The following is a 19,784-nucleotide window of genomic DNA, read 5'->3' on the forward strand; positions in this document are numbered from 1 at the left end:
TCTTAGCCTTGAAGCTATCTGGGGTAAAAAACCCTGGGGTAGAAAATCATCTTACTGATAATTATGCTCATAGGAATTTATTTAAGTATAGTCCCCACATTAGTATACCCCCAAGTCCACTTTCCCAACCAATGTGTGGTCAGAAAAGAAAATTTGGTATTCTATTGAATTTGTAACCCCCAAGAGAATATTGGTTGGGAACGTAGATTTGGGATGTACGTCTATATAAAATAAACTCCGAAATGTCAATCTTATTGGATCTCCGCCTCACAATTTAAATGACAAACAATTAATGCCCATCTTACGGTAATAGGAGCAAAAGAGTAATTTTTTGGCTATTCTGACAACATTCTGCCTTCAAGTATGAGGTGAATAAAACTAAATACCACGCAGTACGGGATTTTAAACGTTGGAAATACAAATTTCAAATTATAGCTCATTTGAATGCTTTTTACAATATCAAAAATTGAGCTGAATTTTCACATGGAGCTATTATAGATGTTCTTTATCATATAGGTATTTAACACTCAAATTAAAGCCTATAGCTGGAAAATAAGATCAGGCTATTCAAAATATTTAAAACCGACGGTAATTATAATTTTTGCCATGAATATTAATTTTTATTTAGTCATGGAGTCATTACTCATAATCGAGCCATTACTTATAATCAAATTGGCGGACCGGGCCAGCTAGTATATATATATATATATATATATATATATATATATATATATATATATATATATATATATATATATATATATATATATATATATACTAGCTGGCCCGGTCCGCGTTGCCGGCCCGTAATTTTAGTCTTTAATGCTATTATATCATCCACCTTGGAAAGGAGGGTATATTAACTTTTCATTCCATTTGTAACATCACTAAATGTTCGTCATAGACCCCATTAAATATGCATATATATTCATAATCAGTATAAAACTCTAAGTCGATTTGTCCGTCTGTATGTCTGTTTGTTTAAATTACGATACAGCCCACATTATTTGACGTATAGCGTCAAAATTTAGCTGAAAAATTTGTAATGTGTATAGGATGGTTGGTATTGAAAATGATCTATCGGTTCTCGTTTTGGTATAGTCCCCATATAACGGTATCTCTCGAAATTCGGTATTTTGATGATTTTTGCCACATTTCTTCTCGGATTTGTCTAACACATATAACGATACCTACCTATATTGGGTATGTTGATAATCCACACATTTACGCGTATAATTGTTTTAAATTTGGTATTTTAGAAGGTGACAATCCTTGAAGTATAAAATTGTCCACAGAGGTTCCCGTTTTGGAATGGCCCCATATAACGGCCTCATTCACTTTATGGTTTTTTGATAAGTTAACTGCATTATCCAAACAGTCTTACTGGTATATGAAGTTTAAAGTGAAACACGCTTGAATTTAGATACTTTTATATAAAAATGTTTCCTTTACCCTCAGATGGATGATAGTAGAATAGAACTTAATTTTTCTACTTCTTTTTAAAGTAATATGAATTATTTGTCATTGAAATTGCGCGTTGGAGACCCCATAATTTCCATATCTTTTATCATAGTATAACTCAAAGACGATTAAACAAATGTCCGGTTCCTTAAATCATACGATGGTTATACAAAACGTGATCAGTTTTTGCATAGATTGTTTCTTCTCAAATTACCAACATTTGCCAAAATTAGTATGAAAATATGGTTAAAATGTAAGATATACTTGAAATCGGGTTGTATCCTTATCCGGGGGTTATGGCCCATATCATGAACTGCAAAAGTGATTTAAGGTATCGTGAAAGTTTAGGAAGAATTTCTGAAAGAATAGAAATCCTTTTCCCTTTATATTCGGTATTTTACTGATTGCAGTCCCAATGAATTTTGCATATTGAGTTCTCATTGGACGGATTATTGTCATGTGATAGAAGTAGGTAGGTCCACGTGTTGAAATGAGCCCCATAACGTTTTGTCGGTTATTTTTGCTTATTTAAATGTGTTCGCATCTTCCAGCTGAAGCACGATGTAGATCCTGGAGTTGAAAGCTAAATGCCAATTTCAGACATAAAAGATCGCCATTTAACATCTTATTGCGTACTATTTCATTTTTGATATTATTCATTCAGAATTCAGTTTTTCCCTATTTTTGAGTTTTTATGCTCTTTTTTGATTTTTTTAGCAATTTTGGTTTGACCACGTTAAATTATTTTGATATCATCTATTCAGTTCCGCCACTCCATAATTTTCGTCGTTTTCTACTGCCCAAAAAGACTACACATCATATTAGAATTTAAAAAAAAAAACACTACAAATGTACATTCCGAAATAGTAAGTCTAAATGAAAAAAATCATGCAAAATAAAACATTACTATTGTACACTTCAAAAGTCAAAATGAAAATTTTAAAATTTCACATTTTTACGCGATTTTTTTGGATTTTATCCTTTTCTGCCAAGAGACAATTCCGAATTTGTGTAAATCGTTAAAATCAGATCAGCGGTTCTTGAGTTATAAGCGTAGTAACTAACACAACTTCCTTATATATATATATAGACAGATTAGAAGAATGCGAGGTCAGTTCCCTGGCGCCCAAATAAATTCCTAAGTTTGGAGGGAAAGTCAACAGTATCTCGTGTAATAATTTTCAAACCGATATCTTCATTATCTGGCAAATATAAAGATTTTAGATAAATCAAGATTGTGGGCGTAAAAGTAGGCGTGGTCAATATTTTTTTCTTTAAAAACTTAACTCGGGGTATGACGAACGTTTGTACAAAAAATTGTGCAAATCGGTCCAGCCGTTTTCAACTGATTCCGTTACCAACAAACAACAATTGATTTATATATATATATATATATATATATATATATATATATATATATATATTATGCATATTTGTCAAAGCATAGTTATTCACAGATATGACTGATATAAGACAAAAACTACGGGCCAGCTAGTATATATATCTATCTATACATATATATATATATATATATATATATATATATATATATATATATATATATATATATATATATATATATATATATAGATGAGAACGGGTGCACCGATTTGAATAATTTTTTATACAAACATTCGTCATACCCCAAGTTAGGTTTTTAAAGAAAAAAATATTGACCACGCCTACTTTTACGCCTACTATTTCGATTTATCTAAAATCCTTCTATTTGCCAAATTAATGAAGATATCGGTTTGAGATTTATTACACGAGATACTGTTGGCTTTCCATCCAACCGTAAGTATTTATTTAGGGGCTGAGGAACGCGCCTACTTTTAAATCTGTCTCTCCATATGTAAAAGAAAGTTATGTTAGTTACTACGCTTATAACATAAAGACCGCCGGCCTGATTTTAACGATTCAGACAAATTCGGAATTGCCTCTTGGCAGAAAAGCATAAAATCCAAAAAAAAAAAAAAATCGCGTAAAAATGTGAAATTTTGAACATTTTCATTTTGACTTTTAAAATGTACAATAGTAATGTTTTATTTTGCATGATTTTTATACCCTACAACACTATGTGTTGGGGGTATTATAAGTTTGATTGGGCCAAAAATTATGTAACACCACGAAATATTGATTTCCCACATAGGAAAGTATATATGGATCTTCCTAGCTCGCCGAGCTGAGTCGATCTAGCTATGTATGTCCGTCCGTCCGTCTGTCCGTCTGTCCATGTTAAATTGTAATCACTCTACAGGTCGCAATTATGGCCCGATCTTCACGAAATTTAGAATGGAGGTGGGGCTAGGGTCAGAATAGAACCCTATTTCTTTTGGAGATGATCGCATAATATTTAGGGGTCGAAATGGACCAAATACTGAAAAAATGTCGGATTTTGCAGTAGCTATACAGGTCGCAATTATAGACCAATCGACGCGGAACTTCGCATGTAGCTAGAGTTTAGGGCGGGGAAGAAGCCTACCAATTTGGGTGGTCATCGGATAATATTTAGCGGGTAAAATAGAACATATCTTTTCTGTTGAAAAAATCAAAATTTTTCATTAAACCGTGAATATTTTAAATCCCGGCGAAATCACAAAGCCATGACAATGTTACTTCTGATCTTTACATTGATGTTAACATCCAACAAAACGGATATATAGCAAAATATGTGCGATATATATGTCTATCAAAGAAGATATGCTTGAAAGATCTCTTATATGTCGAGAACGGCTGAACTGATTTCGACAGTTCTCATTAATTCAGAATGGCCTCTTGGCAGGAAACAAAAAACGTCTAAAAAAATCGCATAAAAATATCTCTCTAAAGATGAAAATATTGATTTTGTAAAATTTTCTCATATTTTTTCAATTTTGTCATATTTTTGGCATATTTTCATTTTGAATTAAACATTTGGTAATATTTCTACAGCTTACAAAACTAAGTAGATAGGATTTCATTTCATATACAGATCGCATTTATGGCCAGATCCTTACGAAATTTCGCATGGGGATAAGATGAGGGTCAGAATAGAAGCCTACTCTTTTTGGAGATAATCGCCATATATTTAGGGGTTGAAATGGACCAAAAAACTGCAAAATTGTCAGCAGGTCGTAATTATCGCAGACATTGCAAAAGCCAAGCAGTTTTAGATGGCCATCCAAAAATATTCAATGTGCGAAATAGTTTGCCAACTTTTGTAGACAAAATACGAAAATGTCCATTCCAGTGAATTTTTGGAGAATTCACAAATACAGGAAAGACGCACTGCTATTTCGTTAACGCTGATTTTGTTGAAGAATATAGTCAAATGTCTGTATCTCATATAGATGTGTTTCAGTCAAAAACCAATAATAAATGTTAATCTTTTGCCACTTCTGAGAGGTTATAGGTCTTTGGGAAATATTGGTTCCAGATCTAGGAAGACCATTTACGTGCAACATCTACCAATAAAATGGAAATGAGCAAATTAGTTTAAGTTGCTATTATTCGAATATTAGAGAACGAAACCTGATGGTTTTCTTTTATAATTTGTCACAATATCTTGTGGAATTCTTTCGAGTATCTCGTCTATGTAAACAGTATCGTTTATTATAGTGTTGTAGGGTATTCAACGGTCGGCCCCGCTCGACTGTAGCCTTTGCTTACTTGTTTTCCATTTAGACTTACTATTTTCGAATGTACATTTGTAGTGTTTTTTATACCCTCCACCAAAAAAGGTATGGAGGGTATATTAAGTTCGTCATTCCGTTTGTAACTCATCGAAATAATCATTTTAGACCCAACAAAGTATATATATTCTTGATCAGCGTAAAATTCTAAGACGATTTAGCCCTGTCCGTCCGTCTGTCCGTCTGTTGTAATCACGCTACAGTCTAAACGAATTAAGATAGGAAGCTAAAATTTTGCACAGATCTCTCTTTTGTCTACAAGCAGGTCGAGTTCGAAGATGGGCTATATCGGTCCACGATATCGTATAGCCCCCATATAACGGTACCCCCCGATATTCGGTATTTTGATGATTTTACCCACATTTTTCAACGGAATTGTCTGAAAATCCAAACAAGGAGTTCCTTGTGGGTACTTTATACCTCGGCAGAGAATTGTCCATATAGGTCCACGATATCGTATAGCCCCCATATAACGGTACCCCCCGATATTCGGTATTTTGATGATTTTACCCACATTTTTCAACGGAATTGTCTGAAAATCCACACAAGGAGTTCCTTGTGGGTACTTTATACCTCGGCAGAGAATAATCTATATAGGTCCACAATATCGTGTAGCCCCCATATAACGGTATCCCCCGATATTCGGTATTTTGATGATTTTACCCACATTTTTCAACGGAATTGTCTGAAAATCCACACAAGGAGTTCCTTGTGAGTACTTCACCCCCTGAGAGAGAATTGTCTATACAGGTCCACGATATCGTATATCCCCCATATAACTGTAACCTCCGATATTCGGTATTTTGATGATGTTAGCCACGCTTTTCAATTTAATTGTCTTAAAATCAACACAAGTAGTTCCTTGTGAGTACTTCACCCCCTGAGAGAGAATTGTCTATACAGGTCCACGATATCGTATATCCCCCATATAACGCTACCTCCCGATATTCGGTATTTTATGATTTCACCCACATTTTTCATCGGAATTGTCTGAAAATCCACACAAGGAGTTCCTTGTGGGCACTTTATACCTTGGCAGAGAATTGTCCATATAGGTCCACGATATCGTATAGCCCCCATGTAACGGTACCCCCCGATATTCGGTATTTTGATGATTTTACCCACATTTTTCAACGGAATTGTCTGAAAATCCACACAAGGAGTTCCTTGTGGGCACTTTATACCTCGGCAGAGAATTGTCCATATAGGTCCACGATATCGTATAGCCCCCATGTAACGGTACCCCCGATATTCGGTATTTTGATGATTTTACCCACATTTTTCAAAGGAATTGTCCGAACATCCACACAAGGAGTTCCTTGTGGGTACTTTATACCTCGGCAGAGAATTATTTATATAGGTCCACAATATTGTATAGCCCCCATATAACGGCACCCCCGATGTTCGGTATTTTGATGATTTTACCCACATTTTTGAACGGAATTGTCTGAAAATCCACACAAGAAGTTCCTTGTGGGTACTTTATACCTCGGCAGAGAATTATTTATATAGGTCCACAATATCGTATAGCCCCCAAATAACGGTACCCTCCGATATTCGGTATTTTGATGATTTTACCCAAATTTTTCAACGGAATTGTCTGAAAATCCACACAAGGAGTTCCTTGTGGGCACTTTATACCTCGGCAGAGAATTGTCCATATAGGTCCACGATATCGTATAGCCCTCATGTAACGGTACCCCCCGATATTCGGTATTTTGATGATTTTACCCACATTTTTCAAAGGAATTGTCCGAACATCCACACAAGGAGTTCCTTGTGGGTACTTTATACCTCGGCAGAGAATTATTTATATAGGTCCACAATATTGTATAGCCCCCATATAACGGCACCCCCGATGTTCGGTATTTTGATGATTTTACCCACATTTTTGAACGGAATTGTCTGAAAATCCACACAAGAAGTTCCTTGTGGGTACTTTATACCTCGGCAGAGAATTATTTATATAGGTCCACAATATCGTATAGCCCCCATATAACGGTACCCCCCGATATTCGGTATTTTGATGATTTTACCCACATTTTTCAACGGAATTGTCTTAAAATCCACACAAGGAGTTCCTTGTGGGTACTTTATACCTCGGCAGAGAACCATCTATATAGGTCCACAATATCGTATAGCCCCCATATAACGGTACCCCCCGATATTCGGTATTTTGATGATTTTACCCACATTTTTCAACGGAATTGTCTGAAAATCCACAAAAGGAGTCCCTTGTGGGCATTTTACCTCCTCAGAATGAAGTGTCTATATAGATCCACGATATCATATATCCCCCATATAACTGTAACCTCCGATATTCGGTATTTTGATGATGTTAGCCACACTTTTCAATTTAATTGTCTTAAAATCAACACAAGTAGTTCCTTGTGAGTACTTCACCCCCTGAGAGAGAATTGTCTATACAGGTCCACGATATCGTATATCCCCCATATAACGCTACCTCCCGATATTCGGTATTTTATGATTTGACCCACATTTTTCATCGGAATTGTCTGAAAATCCACACAAGGAGTTCCTTGTGGGTACTTTATACCTCGGCAGAGAATTATCTATATAGGTCCACGATATTGTATAGCCCTCATATAACGGTACCCCCGATATTGGGTATTTTGATGTTTTTAACCATATTTTTCAACGGAATGGTCACAAGGGGTTCTTTGTACACAAGGGGTTCTTTGTGAGCACTTTACCCACCGACAGAGAATTCTCTATATAGGTTAACGATAACGTATAGCTCCCATATAACGGTACCCCGCGATATTCGGTATTTTGATGATTTTAGCCACATTTTCCAATCGTATTGTCTGAAAATCCACACACGGAGTTCCTTGTGAGTACTTTACACTCAGACGTAGATTTGTCTTTATAGGTCCACAATATCGTATATCCCCCCATATATCGGCACCTTCCTATATTAGATATTTTAAAGATTATAAAAGAATTTTTATTGGATTTTATTTTGTCCGTCCGTCTGTCCGTCTGTTGTAATCACGCTACAGTCTAAACGAATTAAGATAGGAAGCTAAAATTTTGCACAGATCTCTCTTTTGTCTACAAGCAGGTCGAGTTCGAAGATGGGCTATATCGGTCCACGATATCGTATAGCCCCCATATAACGGTACCCCCCGATATTCGGTATTTTGATGATTTTACCCACATTTTTCAACGGAATTGTCTGAAAATCCAAACAAGGAGTTCCTTGTGGGTACTTTATACCTCGGCAGAGAATTGTCCATATAGGTCCACGATATCGTATAGCCCCCATATAACGGTACCCCCCGATATTCGGTATTTTGATGATTTTACCCACATTTTTCAACGGAATTGTCTGAAAATCCACACAAGGAGTTCCTTGTGGGTACTTTATACCTCGGCAGAGAATAATCTATATAGGTCCACAATATCGTGTAGCCCCCATATAACGGTATCCCCCGATATTCGGTATTTTGATGATTTTACCCACATTTTTCAACGGAATTGTCTGAAAATCCACACAAGGAGTTCCTTGTGAGTACTTCACCCCCTGAGAGAGAATTGTCTATACAGGTCCACGATATCGTATATCCCCCATATAACTGTAACCTCCGATATTCGGTATTTTGATGATGTTAGCCACGCTTTTCAATTTAATTGTCTTAAAATCAACACAAGTAGTTCCTTGTGAGTACTTCACCCCCTGAGAGAGAATTGTCTATACAGGTCCACGATATCGTATATCCCCCATATAACGCTACCTCCCGATATTCGGTATTTTATGATTTCACCCACATTTTTCATCGGAATTGTCTGAAAATCCACACAAGGAGTTCCTTGTGGGCACTTTATACCTTGGCAGAGAATTGTCCATATAGGTCCACGATATCGTATAGCCCCCATGTAACGGTACCCCCCGATATTCGGTATTTGATGATTTTACCCACATTTTTCAACGGAATTGTCTGAAAATCCACACAAGGGGTTCCTTGTGGGCACTTTATACCTCGGCAGAGAATTGTCCATATAGGTCCACGATATCGTATAGCCCCCATGTAACGGTACCCCCGATATTCGGTATTTTGATGATTTTACCCACATTTTTCAAAGGAATTGTCCGAACATCCACACAAGGAGTTCCTTGTGGGTACTTTATACCTCGGCAGAGAATTATTTATATAGGTCCACAATATTGTATAGCCCCCATATAACGGCACCCCCCGATGTTCGGTATTTTGATGATTTTACCCACATTTTTGAACGGAATTGTCTGAAAATCCACACAAGAAGTTCCTTGTGGGTACTTTATACCTCGGCAGAGAATTATTTATATAGGTCCACAATATCGTATAGCCCCCAAATAACGGTACCCTCCGATATTCGGTATTTTGATGATTTTACCCAAATTTTTCAACGGAATTGTCTGAAAATCCACACAAGGAGTTCCTTGTGGGCACTTTATACCTCGGCAGAGAATTGTCCATATAGGTCCACGATATCGTATAGCCCTCATGTAACGGTACCCCCCGATATTCGGTATTTTGATGATTTTACCCACATTTTTCAAAGGAATTGTCCGAACATCCACACAAGGAGTTCCTTGTGGGTACTTTATACCTCGGCAGAGAATTATTTATATAGGTCCACAATATTGTATAGCCCCCATATAACGGCACCCCCGATGTTCGGTATTTTGATGATTTTACCCACATTTTTGAACGGAATTGTCTGAAAATCCACACAAGAAGTTCCTTGTGGGTACTTTATACCTCGGCAGAGAATTATTTATATAGGTCCACAATATCGTATAGCCCCCATATAACGGTACCCCCCGATATTCGGTATTTTGATGATTTTACCCACATTTTTCAACGGAATTGTCTTAAAATCCACACAAGGAGTTCCTTGTGGGTACTTTATACCTCGGCAGAGAACCATCTATATAGGTCCACAATATCGTATAGCCCCCATATAACGGTACCCCCGATATTCGGTATTTTGATGATTTTACCCACATTTTTCAACGGAATTGTCTGAAAATCCACAAAAGGAGTCCCTTGTGGGCATTTTACCTCCTCAGAATGAAGTGTCTATATAGATCCACGATATCATATATCCCCCATATAACTGTAACCTCCGATATTCGGTATTTTGATGATGTTAGCCACGCTTTTCAATTTAATTGTCTTAAAATCAACACAAGTAGTTCCTTGTGAGTACTTCACCCCCTGAGAGAGAATTGTCTATACAGGTCCACGATATCGTATATCCCCCATATAACGCTACCTCCCGATATTCGGTATTTTATGATTTGACCCACATTTTTCATCGGAATTGTCTGAAAATCCACACAAGGAGTTCCTTGTGGGTACTTTATACCTCGGCAGAGAATTATCTATATAGGTCCACGATATTGTATAGCCCTCATATAACGGTACCCCCGATATTGGGTATTTTGATGTTTTTAACCATATTTTTCAACGGAATGGTCACAAGGGGTTCTTTGTACACAAGGGGTTCTTTGTGAGCACTTTACCCACCGACAGAGAATTCTCTATATAGGTTAACGATAACGTATAGCTCCCATATAACGGTACCCCGCGATATTCGGTATTTTGATGATTTTAGCCACATTTTCCAATCGTATTGTCTGAAAATCCACACACGGAGTTCCTTGTGAGTACTTTACACTCAGACGTAGATTTGTCTTTATAGGTCCACAATATCGTATATCCCCCCATATATCGGCACCTTCCTATATTAGATATTTTAAAGATTATAAAAGAATTTTTATTGGATTTTATTTTTTTGAAAATTTTCTAATTCGTTCCAAATGGTGGAGGGTATTCAAAGTTCGGCCCGGCCGAACTTACTACTTTTTTACTTGTTTTTTTCTTTTTTTTTTTTTGGAATTCTAATATGATGTGTACTTTGTTTGGGTAGTATAAAGCGACAACGGATAAAACTATTATTTATAGATTTTATGTATTTTGTGGGTAATACGAAGAATATCATTTCAGAAGAGAATAAGATATGAAAATTCTAAAATCGGGAAAAATCGAAAATTTTTCAATGAAATCGAATTTCAAAATAATAGTACATTCTACAAACAAACTTCATAAGGACCTTTAAAAATTAGCCATAAAAAACCGGTCGAGCCAGTTGAAGATTATTTGTCTTTTTTCAATCCCTTCTTTTTTCAATATTGAAGTGTACATTTCTTATTGTTTTCAATTCTGAATGAATAATATTAAAAATTAAATAAGTGTGTAATACGATGTTAAATGGAGATCTTTCATGTATAAAATTGGCATCTAGCTTTCAACTCCAGGACCTTCAGCTGGAAGATGCGAACACATTTATACAAACAAAAATGACCGAAAAAGCGTTATGGGGTTCACTTCAAAAAGTGGACCTGTTTCTTTCATATGACAATAATTCGTCCAATGAGAACTCAAAATGCAAAATACATTGGGACTGCAATTCGTGAAATACCGACTATAAAGGACACAAAATAGTTGAGCGAATTCCTTCCAGAAATTTTTTCCAAACCTTCAAGATACCTTTAATCGCTTTGGCAGCTCATGATATGGGTCATAACCCCCGATAACGGAACAACCCGATTTCAAGTATATTCTACATTTTAACCATATTTTTCGTACTAATTTTAGCTTATGTTGATAATTTAAAAAAACCATCCTTGCAAGAAATGATCACGTTTTAGTATCACCATCATATGATTTAAGGTATTTTCGGGGTCTTGGCCACTTTTTGGCCCTTATTTGACATCTTTGTTTCTAAGGGGGAAGAAAACCTCTTCTCATAATTTATTTTTTTTTATTTATTTTTCGGAAAAGGGCCCATCTTAGTCTTGAGGCTACATTGGGTAAAAAACCCTGAGGTAGAAAACCATCTTACAGATAATTATCCACATATGCATTTATTTAAGTATAGTCCCACATTAGAATACCCCCAAGTCCACTTTCCCAACCAATGTGTGGCCACAAAGGAAAATTTGGTATTCTATTGAATTTGTAACCCCCAAGAGAATATTGGTTAGGAACGTAGATTTGGGAAGTCTGTCTATATGAAATAAACTCCGAAATGTCAATCTGGGACTTATTCAGTCGGAAATTGTGGCAGAAACATGAAAAAAAATACGAAATTAGAAAGTAACACGAGACCGAAGATTTCTTTTATCGTCATTGAATTACACTACGATGAAAAATGTGGACTTGATTGGAACTCCATCGCACAATTTAAATGACAAAAAATTTATGCCCAAAAGAGTATTTTTTTTTTTTTTTTTTTGGCTATTCTGACAACATTCTACCTTCAAGTATGAGGTCAACAGAACTAAATACCAATTGAGCTGAATTTTCACATGGGGCTATTATAGATGTTCTTTATCATTAAAGCCTATAGCTGAAAAATAAGATCAGGCTATTCAAAATATCTAAAACCGACGGTAATTATAATTTTTGCCATGACTATTAATTTATATTTAGTCATGGAGTCATTACTCATAATCAAGCCATTACTTATAATCAAAATTGGAGTAATTATAATGGAGTCATTACTTATAATCATAAATTGTGCCGCCTACATAAGTCAGATCTGTGATTTATTATGCTTTAAAAAATACGTATTAAAGACTAAAAGTACGGGCCGGCAACGCAGACCGGGCCATCTAGTCCCATATAAATTTAGCACCAGATCTTCGGAATTTTATATAAAAATTTTTCCTTTACCCTTAGATGGATGATAGTAATAATTCTGCCCGGACGAACTTAATTTAAGTCTTTAATGCTATTATATCATCCACGTTGGAAAGGAGGATATATTAACTTTTCATTCCATTTATAACATCACTAAATGTTCGTCATAGACTCCATTAAATATGCATATATATTCATAATCAGCATAAGACTCTAAGTCGATTTGTCCGTCTGTATGTCTGTTTGTTTAAATTACGATACAGCCCACATTATTTGACGTATAGCGTCAAAATTTAGCTGAAAAATTTTTAATGTGTATAGGATGGTTGGTATTGAAAATGATCTATCGGTTCACGTTTTGGTATAGTCCCCATGTAACGGTATCTCTCGAAAATCGGTATTTTGATGATTTTATTTGTCGTATAGCGTCAAAATTTAGCTGCAAAATTTGTAATGTGCATAGGATGGTTGGTATTGAAAATGATCTATCGGTTCACGTTTTGGTATAGTCCCCATATAACGGTATCTCTCGAAATTCGGTATTTTGATGATTTCTGCCACATTTCTCCTCGGATTTGTATAACACATACAACGATACCTACCTATATTGGGTATGTTGATAACCCACATATATATTCATAACTGCATTATCCAAACAGTCTTACTGGTATATGAAGTTTAAAGTGAAACATGCTTGAATTTAGATACTTTTATATAAAAATGTTTCTTTTACCCTCAGATGGATGATAGTAATAATTCTGCCCGGCCGAAGTTAATTTTTTTACTTGTCTTTAAAGTAATATGAATTATTTTTCATTGAAATTGCGCGTTGGAGACCCCATAATTTCTATATCTTTTATGATAGTATAATTCAAAGACGATTAAACAAATGTCCGGTTCCTTAAATCATATGATGGTTATACAAAATGTGATCAGTTTTTGCATGAAAGGTTTCCCAAATTACCAACATTTGCCGAAATTAGTATGAAAATATGGTTAAAATGTAAGATATACTTGAAATCGGGTTGTATCCTTATCCGGGGGTTATGGCCCATATCATGAACTGCAAAAGTGATTTAAGGTTTCGTGAAAGTTTAGGAAGAATTTCTGAAAGAATAGAAATCCTTTTCCTTTATATTCGGTATTTCACTGATTGCAGTCCCAATTAATTTTGCATATTGAGTTCTCATTGGACGAATTATTGTCACGTGATAGAAGTAGGTAGGTCTACGTGTTGAAATGAGCCCCATAACGTTTTGTCGGTTATTTTTGTTTATTTAAAAGTGTTCGCATCTTCCAGCTGAAGCACGATGTAGATCCTGGAGTTGAAAGCTAAATGCCAATTTCAGACATGAAAGATCGCCATTTAACATCTTATTGCGTACTATTACATTTTTGATATTATTCATTCAGAATTCAAAACAATAAAAAATGTACACTTCTATATAGTTTTGAAATTGAAAAAATTTCACGCCAAAAGGACTTTTTCTTTTATATTTTTATTGGCATATTTTACGCAATTTTTTATTGTAAGATTCCATTCCGAAGTTGTATGAATTGTGAAAATCCGTCAAAACGTTCTTGAGTTATAAGCATAGTAACTAATAAACAAATTGAAAAAAATCTTCAACTTGTTCGCTGGTTTTTTACAGCCAATATTTAAAGGTCCTTACGAAGTTCGGTCCTTACTATTATTTTGAAACTTGATTCCATTTCTCAGTTTTTCCCTATTTTAGAGTTTTTGCAGTGCAATATGCTCTTTTTTGATTTTTTAGCAATTTTGATTTGACCACGATAAATTATTTTGACATCATCTATTCAGTTCCGCCACTCCATAATTTTCGTCGCTTTCTACTACCCAAAAAGACTACACATCATATTAGAATTAAAAAAAAAAAAAAACTACAAATGTACATTCCGAAATAGTAAGTCAAAATGGAAAAAAGTCAAAATGAAAATTTTAAAATTTCACATTTTTACGCGATTTTTTTGGATTTTATCCTTTTCTGCCAAGAGACAATTCCGAATTTGTGTAAATCGTTAAAGTCAGATCAGCGGTTCTTGAGTTATAAGCGTAGTAGATAGATTAGAAGTATGCGTGGTCAGTTCCCTAGCGCCCAAATAAATTCCTAAGTTTGGAGGGAAAGTCAACAGTATCTCGTGTAATAATTTTCAAACCGATATCTTCATTATCTGGCAAATATAAAGATTTTAGATAAATCAAGATAGTGGGCGGAAAACCATATTTTTCGTACTAATTTTAGCTTATGTTGATAATTTAAAAAAACCATCCTTGCAAGAAATGATCACGTTTTAGTATCACCATCATATGATTTAAGGTATTTTCGGGGTCTTGGCCACTTTTTGGCCCTTATTTGACATCTTTGTTTCTAAGGGGGAAGAAAACCTCTTCTCATAATTTATTTTTTTTTTATTTATTTTTCGGAAAAGGGCCCATCTTAGTCTTGAGGCTACATTGGGTAAAAAACCCTGAGGTAGAAAACCATCTTACAGATAATTATCCACATATGCATTTATTTAAGTATAGTCCCACATTAGAATACCCCCAAGTCCACTCTCCCAACCAATGTGTGGCCACAAAAGAAAATTTGGTATTCTATTGAATTTGTAACCCCCAAGAGAATATTGGTTAGGAACGTAGATTTGGGAAGTCTGTCTATATGAAATAAACTCCGAAATGTCAATCTGGGACTTATTCAGTCGGAAATTGTGGCAGAAACATGAAAAAAAATACGAAATTAGAAAGTAACACGAGACCGAACATTTCTTTTATCGTCATTGAATTACACTACGATGAAAAATGTGGACTTGATTGGAACTCCATCGCACAATTTAAATGACAAAAAATTTATGCCCAAAAGAGTATTTTTTTTTTTTTTTGGCTATTCTGACAACATTCTACCTTCAAGTATGAGGTCAACAGAACTAAATACCAATTGAGCTGAATTTTCACATGGGGCTATTATAGATGTTCTTTATCATTAAAGCCTATAGCTGAAAAATAAGATCAGGCTATTCAAAATATCTAAAACCGACGGTAATTATAATTTTTGCCATGACTATTAATTTATATTTAGTCATGGAGTCATTACTCATAATCAAGCCATTACTTATAATCAAAATTGGAGTAATTATAATGGAGTCATTACTTATAATCATAAATTGTGCCGCCTACATAAGTCAGATCTGTGATTTATTATGCTTTAAAAAATACGTATTAAAGACTAAAAGTACGGGCCGGCAACGCAGACCGGGCCATCTAGTCCCATATAAATTTAGCACCAGATCTTCGGAATTTTATATAAAAATTTTTCCTTTACCCTTAGATGGATGATAGTAATAATTCTGCCCGGACGAACTTAATTTAAGTCTTTAATGCTATTATATCATCCACGTTGGAAAGGAGGATATATTAACTTTTCATTCCATTTATAACATCACTAAATGTTCGTCATAGACTCCATTAAATATGCATATATATTCATAATCAGCATAAGACTCTAAGTCGATTTGTCCGTCTGTATGTCTGTTTGTTTAAATTACGATACAGCCCACATTATTTGACGTATAGCGTCAAAATTTAGCTGAAAAATTTTTAATGTGTATAGGATGGTTGGTATTGAAAATGATCTATCGGTTCACGTTTTGGTATAGTCCCCATGTAACGGTATCTCTCGAAAATCGGTATTTTGATGATTTTATTTGTCGTATAGCGTCAAAATTTAGCTGCAAAATTTGTAATGTGCATAGGATGGTTGGTATTGAAAATGATCTATCGGTTCACGTTTTGGTATAGTCCCCATATAACGGTATCTCTCGAAATTCGGTATTTTGATGATTTCTGCCACATTTCTCCTCGGATTTGTATAACACATACAACGATACCTACCTATATTGGGTATGTTGATAACCCACATATATATTCATAACTGCATTATCCAAACAGTCTTACTGGTATATGAAGTTTAAAGTGAAACACGCTTGAATTTAGATACTTTTATATAAAAATGTTTCTTTTACCCTCAGATGGATGATAGTAATAATTCTGCCCGGCCGAAGTTAATTTTTTTACTTGTCTTTAAAGTAATATGAATTATTTTTCATTGAAATTGCGCGTTGGAGACCCCATAATTTCTATATCTTTTATGATAGTATAATTCAAAGACGATTAAACAAATGTCCGGTTCCTTAAATCATATGATGGTTATACAAAATGTGATCAGTTTTTGCATGAAAGGTTTCCCAAATTACCAACATTTGCCGAAATTAGTATGAAAATATGGTTAAAATGTAAGATATACTTGAAATCGGGTTGTATCCTTATCCGGGGGTTATGGCCCATATCATGAACTGCAAAAGTGATTTAAGGTTTCGTGAAAGTTTAGGAAGAATTTCTGAAAGAATAGAAATCCTTTTCCTTTATATTCGGTATTTCACTGATTGCAGTCCCAATTAATTTTGCATACTGAGTTCTCATTGGACGAATTATTGTCACGTGATAGAAGTAGGTAGGTCTACGTGTTGAAATGAGCCCCATAACGTTTTGTCGGTTATTTTTGTTTATTTAAAAGTGTTCGCATCTTCCAGCTGAAGCACGATGTAGATCCTGGAGTTGAAAGCTAAATGCCAATTTCAGACATGAAAGATCGCCATTTAACATCTTATTGCGTACTATTACATTTTTGATATTATTCATTCAGAATTCAAAACAATAAAAAATGTACACTTCTATATAGTTTTGAAATTGAAAAAATTTCACGCCAAAAGGACTTTTTCTTTTATATTTTTATTGGCATATTTTACGCAATTTTTTTATTGTAAGATTCCATTCCGAAGTTGTATGAATTGTGAAAATCCGTCAAAACGTTCTTGAGTTATAAGCATAGTAACTAATAAACAAATTGAAAAAAATCTTCAACTTGTTCGCTGGTTTTTTACAGCCAATATTTAAAGGTCCTTACGAAGTTCGGTCCTTACTATTATTTTGAAACTTGATTCCATTAAAAAAATGTTCTCAGTTTTTCCCTATTTTAGAGTTTTTGCAGTGCAATATGCTCTTTTTTGATTTTTTAGCAATTTTGATTTGACCACGATAAATTATTTTGACATCATCTATTCAGTTCCGCCACTCCATAATTTTCGTCGCTTTCTACTACCCAAAAAGACTACACATCATATTAGAATTAAAAAAAAAAAAAACTACACATGTACATTCCGAAATAGTAAGTCAAAATGGAAAAAAGTCAAAATGAAAATTTTAAAATTTCACATTTTTACGCGATTTTTTTGGATTTTATCCTTTTCTGCCAAGAGACAATTCCGAATTTGTGTAAATCGTTAAAGTCAGATCAGCGGTTCTTGAGTTATAAGCGTAGTAGATAGATTAGAAGTATGCGTGGTCAGTTCCCTAGCGCCCAAATAAATTCCTAAGTTTGGAGGGAAAGTCAACAGTATCTCGTGTAATAATTTTCAAACCGATATCTTCATTATCTGGCAAATATAAAGATTTTAGATAAATCAAGATAGTGGGCGGAAAAGTGGGCGTGGTATGACGAACTCGGGGTATGACGAACGTTTGTACAAAAAATTATGCAAATCGGTCCAGCCGTTTTTAACTGATTCCATTACCAACAAACAACAATTGATTTTTATATGTATAGTTATATATATATATAGATATATATATATATATATATATATATATATATATATATATATATATATATATATATATATATATATATATATATATATATATATACTAGCTGGCCCGGTCCGCGTTGCCGGCCCGTAGTTTTTGTCTATTATGCATATTTGTCAAAGCATAGTTATTCACAAATATGACTGATTGTTCACGTGCTGGTCGATTAATAGTGTTTTAAAATACCTGTACCCATAGTTATGCCGAGGGCTTTAATATTTAAACCGTGGGCTTCAAATGTGTGGATGTGCTATAAAAATCTATTAAAAAGTATATATCAATTTTATCCCCATGTAAGGGATCAAATTAAGTTTTAGTATAGTAAAAATCTTAGCAAAATCTTCCAGTCAAATGAGCAGAAATTTGGAATTTACTGTATTTTGTACACTTCATAATTGAGGGCTGAATGATTTAAGAATAACTAAAGTTAATTACTTTTTTAAACCCATTAGCACCTCAGATTGTGCATTAGAGTCCTCATAAGTCCCCCTAATCATGTGGGTCTGTTTTTCCGCCAAAATGTGGACTTGAGGGGATACTATTACATGGAAAAAATTCTAAAATTTGTAGATATGTTGTGTAAGATTTTCACCCCCCAAATACACATTTTTAGCCAAATTTTTCGAAATATGGTAAAATCAGGAGGTACCTTTATATGGGCACTATTCTGAAACATCGACCAAACTGAAAAAAATTTCGCGTGATTTAAATAAGTAAAAATAGTTTTATCCATCTCATAATTATTACTATTTTACACCCATTACCGTAAGATGGGAATTAATTTTATTTGTCATTTAAATTGTAAGTTGAAGACCCCATAAAGTCCATATTTTTCATCATAGTATAATTCAATGACGATTCAACAAATATTCGGTCCCGTGCTACGTTTTTATATTTGTAATTTGTTCATGTTTCCACAATATATTTCATATAGATGTACATCCCAAATCTACGTTTCCAACCAATATTCTCTTGGGGGTTACAAATTCAATAGAATACCAAATTTTCTTTTCTGACCACACATTAGATGAGAAAGTTGACTTCGGGATACTCAAATGTAGGGACTTCACTTAAATAAATTCTTATGTGGCAATTATCTGTATGATGGTTCCCTACCACAGAGTAGCATAAATACAATTTTTAGCCATATCAATTGTTAAATGTGGTCAAAAACAATATGGGCCCTACTCTGAAAATTTCAAATTTTAAGCGAAG

General features: G+C 34.5%; 1 protein-coding gene across 6 annotated transcripts in view; it reads left to right on the forward strand.

Annotated features, from left to right (window-relative positions):
• The window catches only part of LOC101894068 (acetylcholine receptor subunit alpha-like), a 331,275-nt gene that overhangs the window by 156,162 nt on the left and 155,329 nt on the right, over window positions 1–19,784 (forward strand). The window lies entirely within an intron of this gene.

The sequence above is a fragment of the Musca domestica genome, unplaced genomic scaffold (genome assembly GCF_030504385.1).
Source record: "Musca domestica strain aabys unplaced genomic scaffold, Musca_domestica.polishedcontigs.V.1.1 4, whole genome shotgun sequence".
Classification (NCBI taxonomy): Eukaryota; Metazoa; Arthropoda; class Insecta; order Diptera; family Muscidae; genus Musca; species Musca domestica.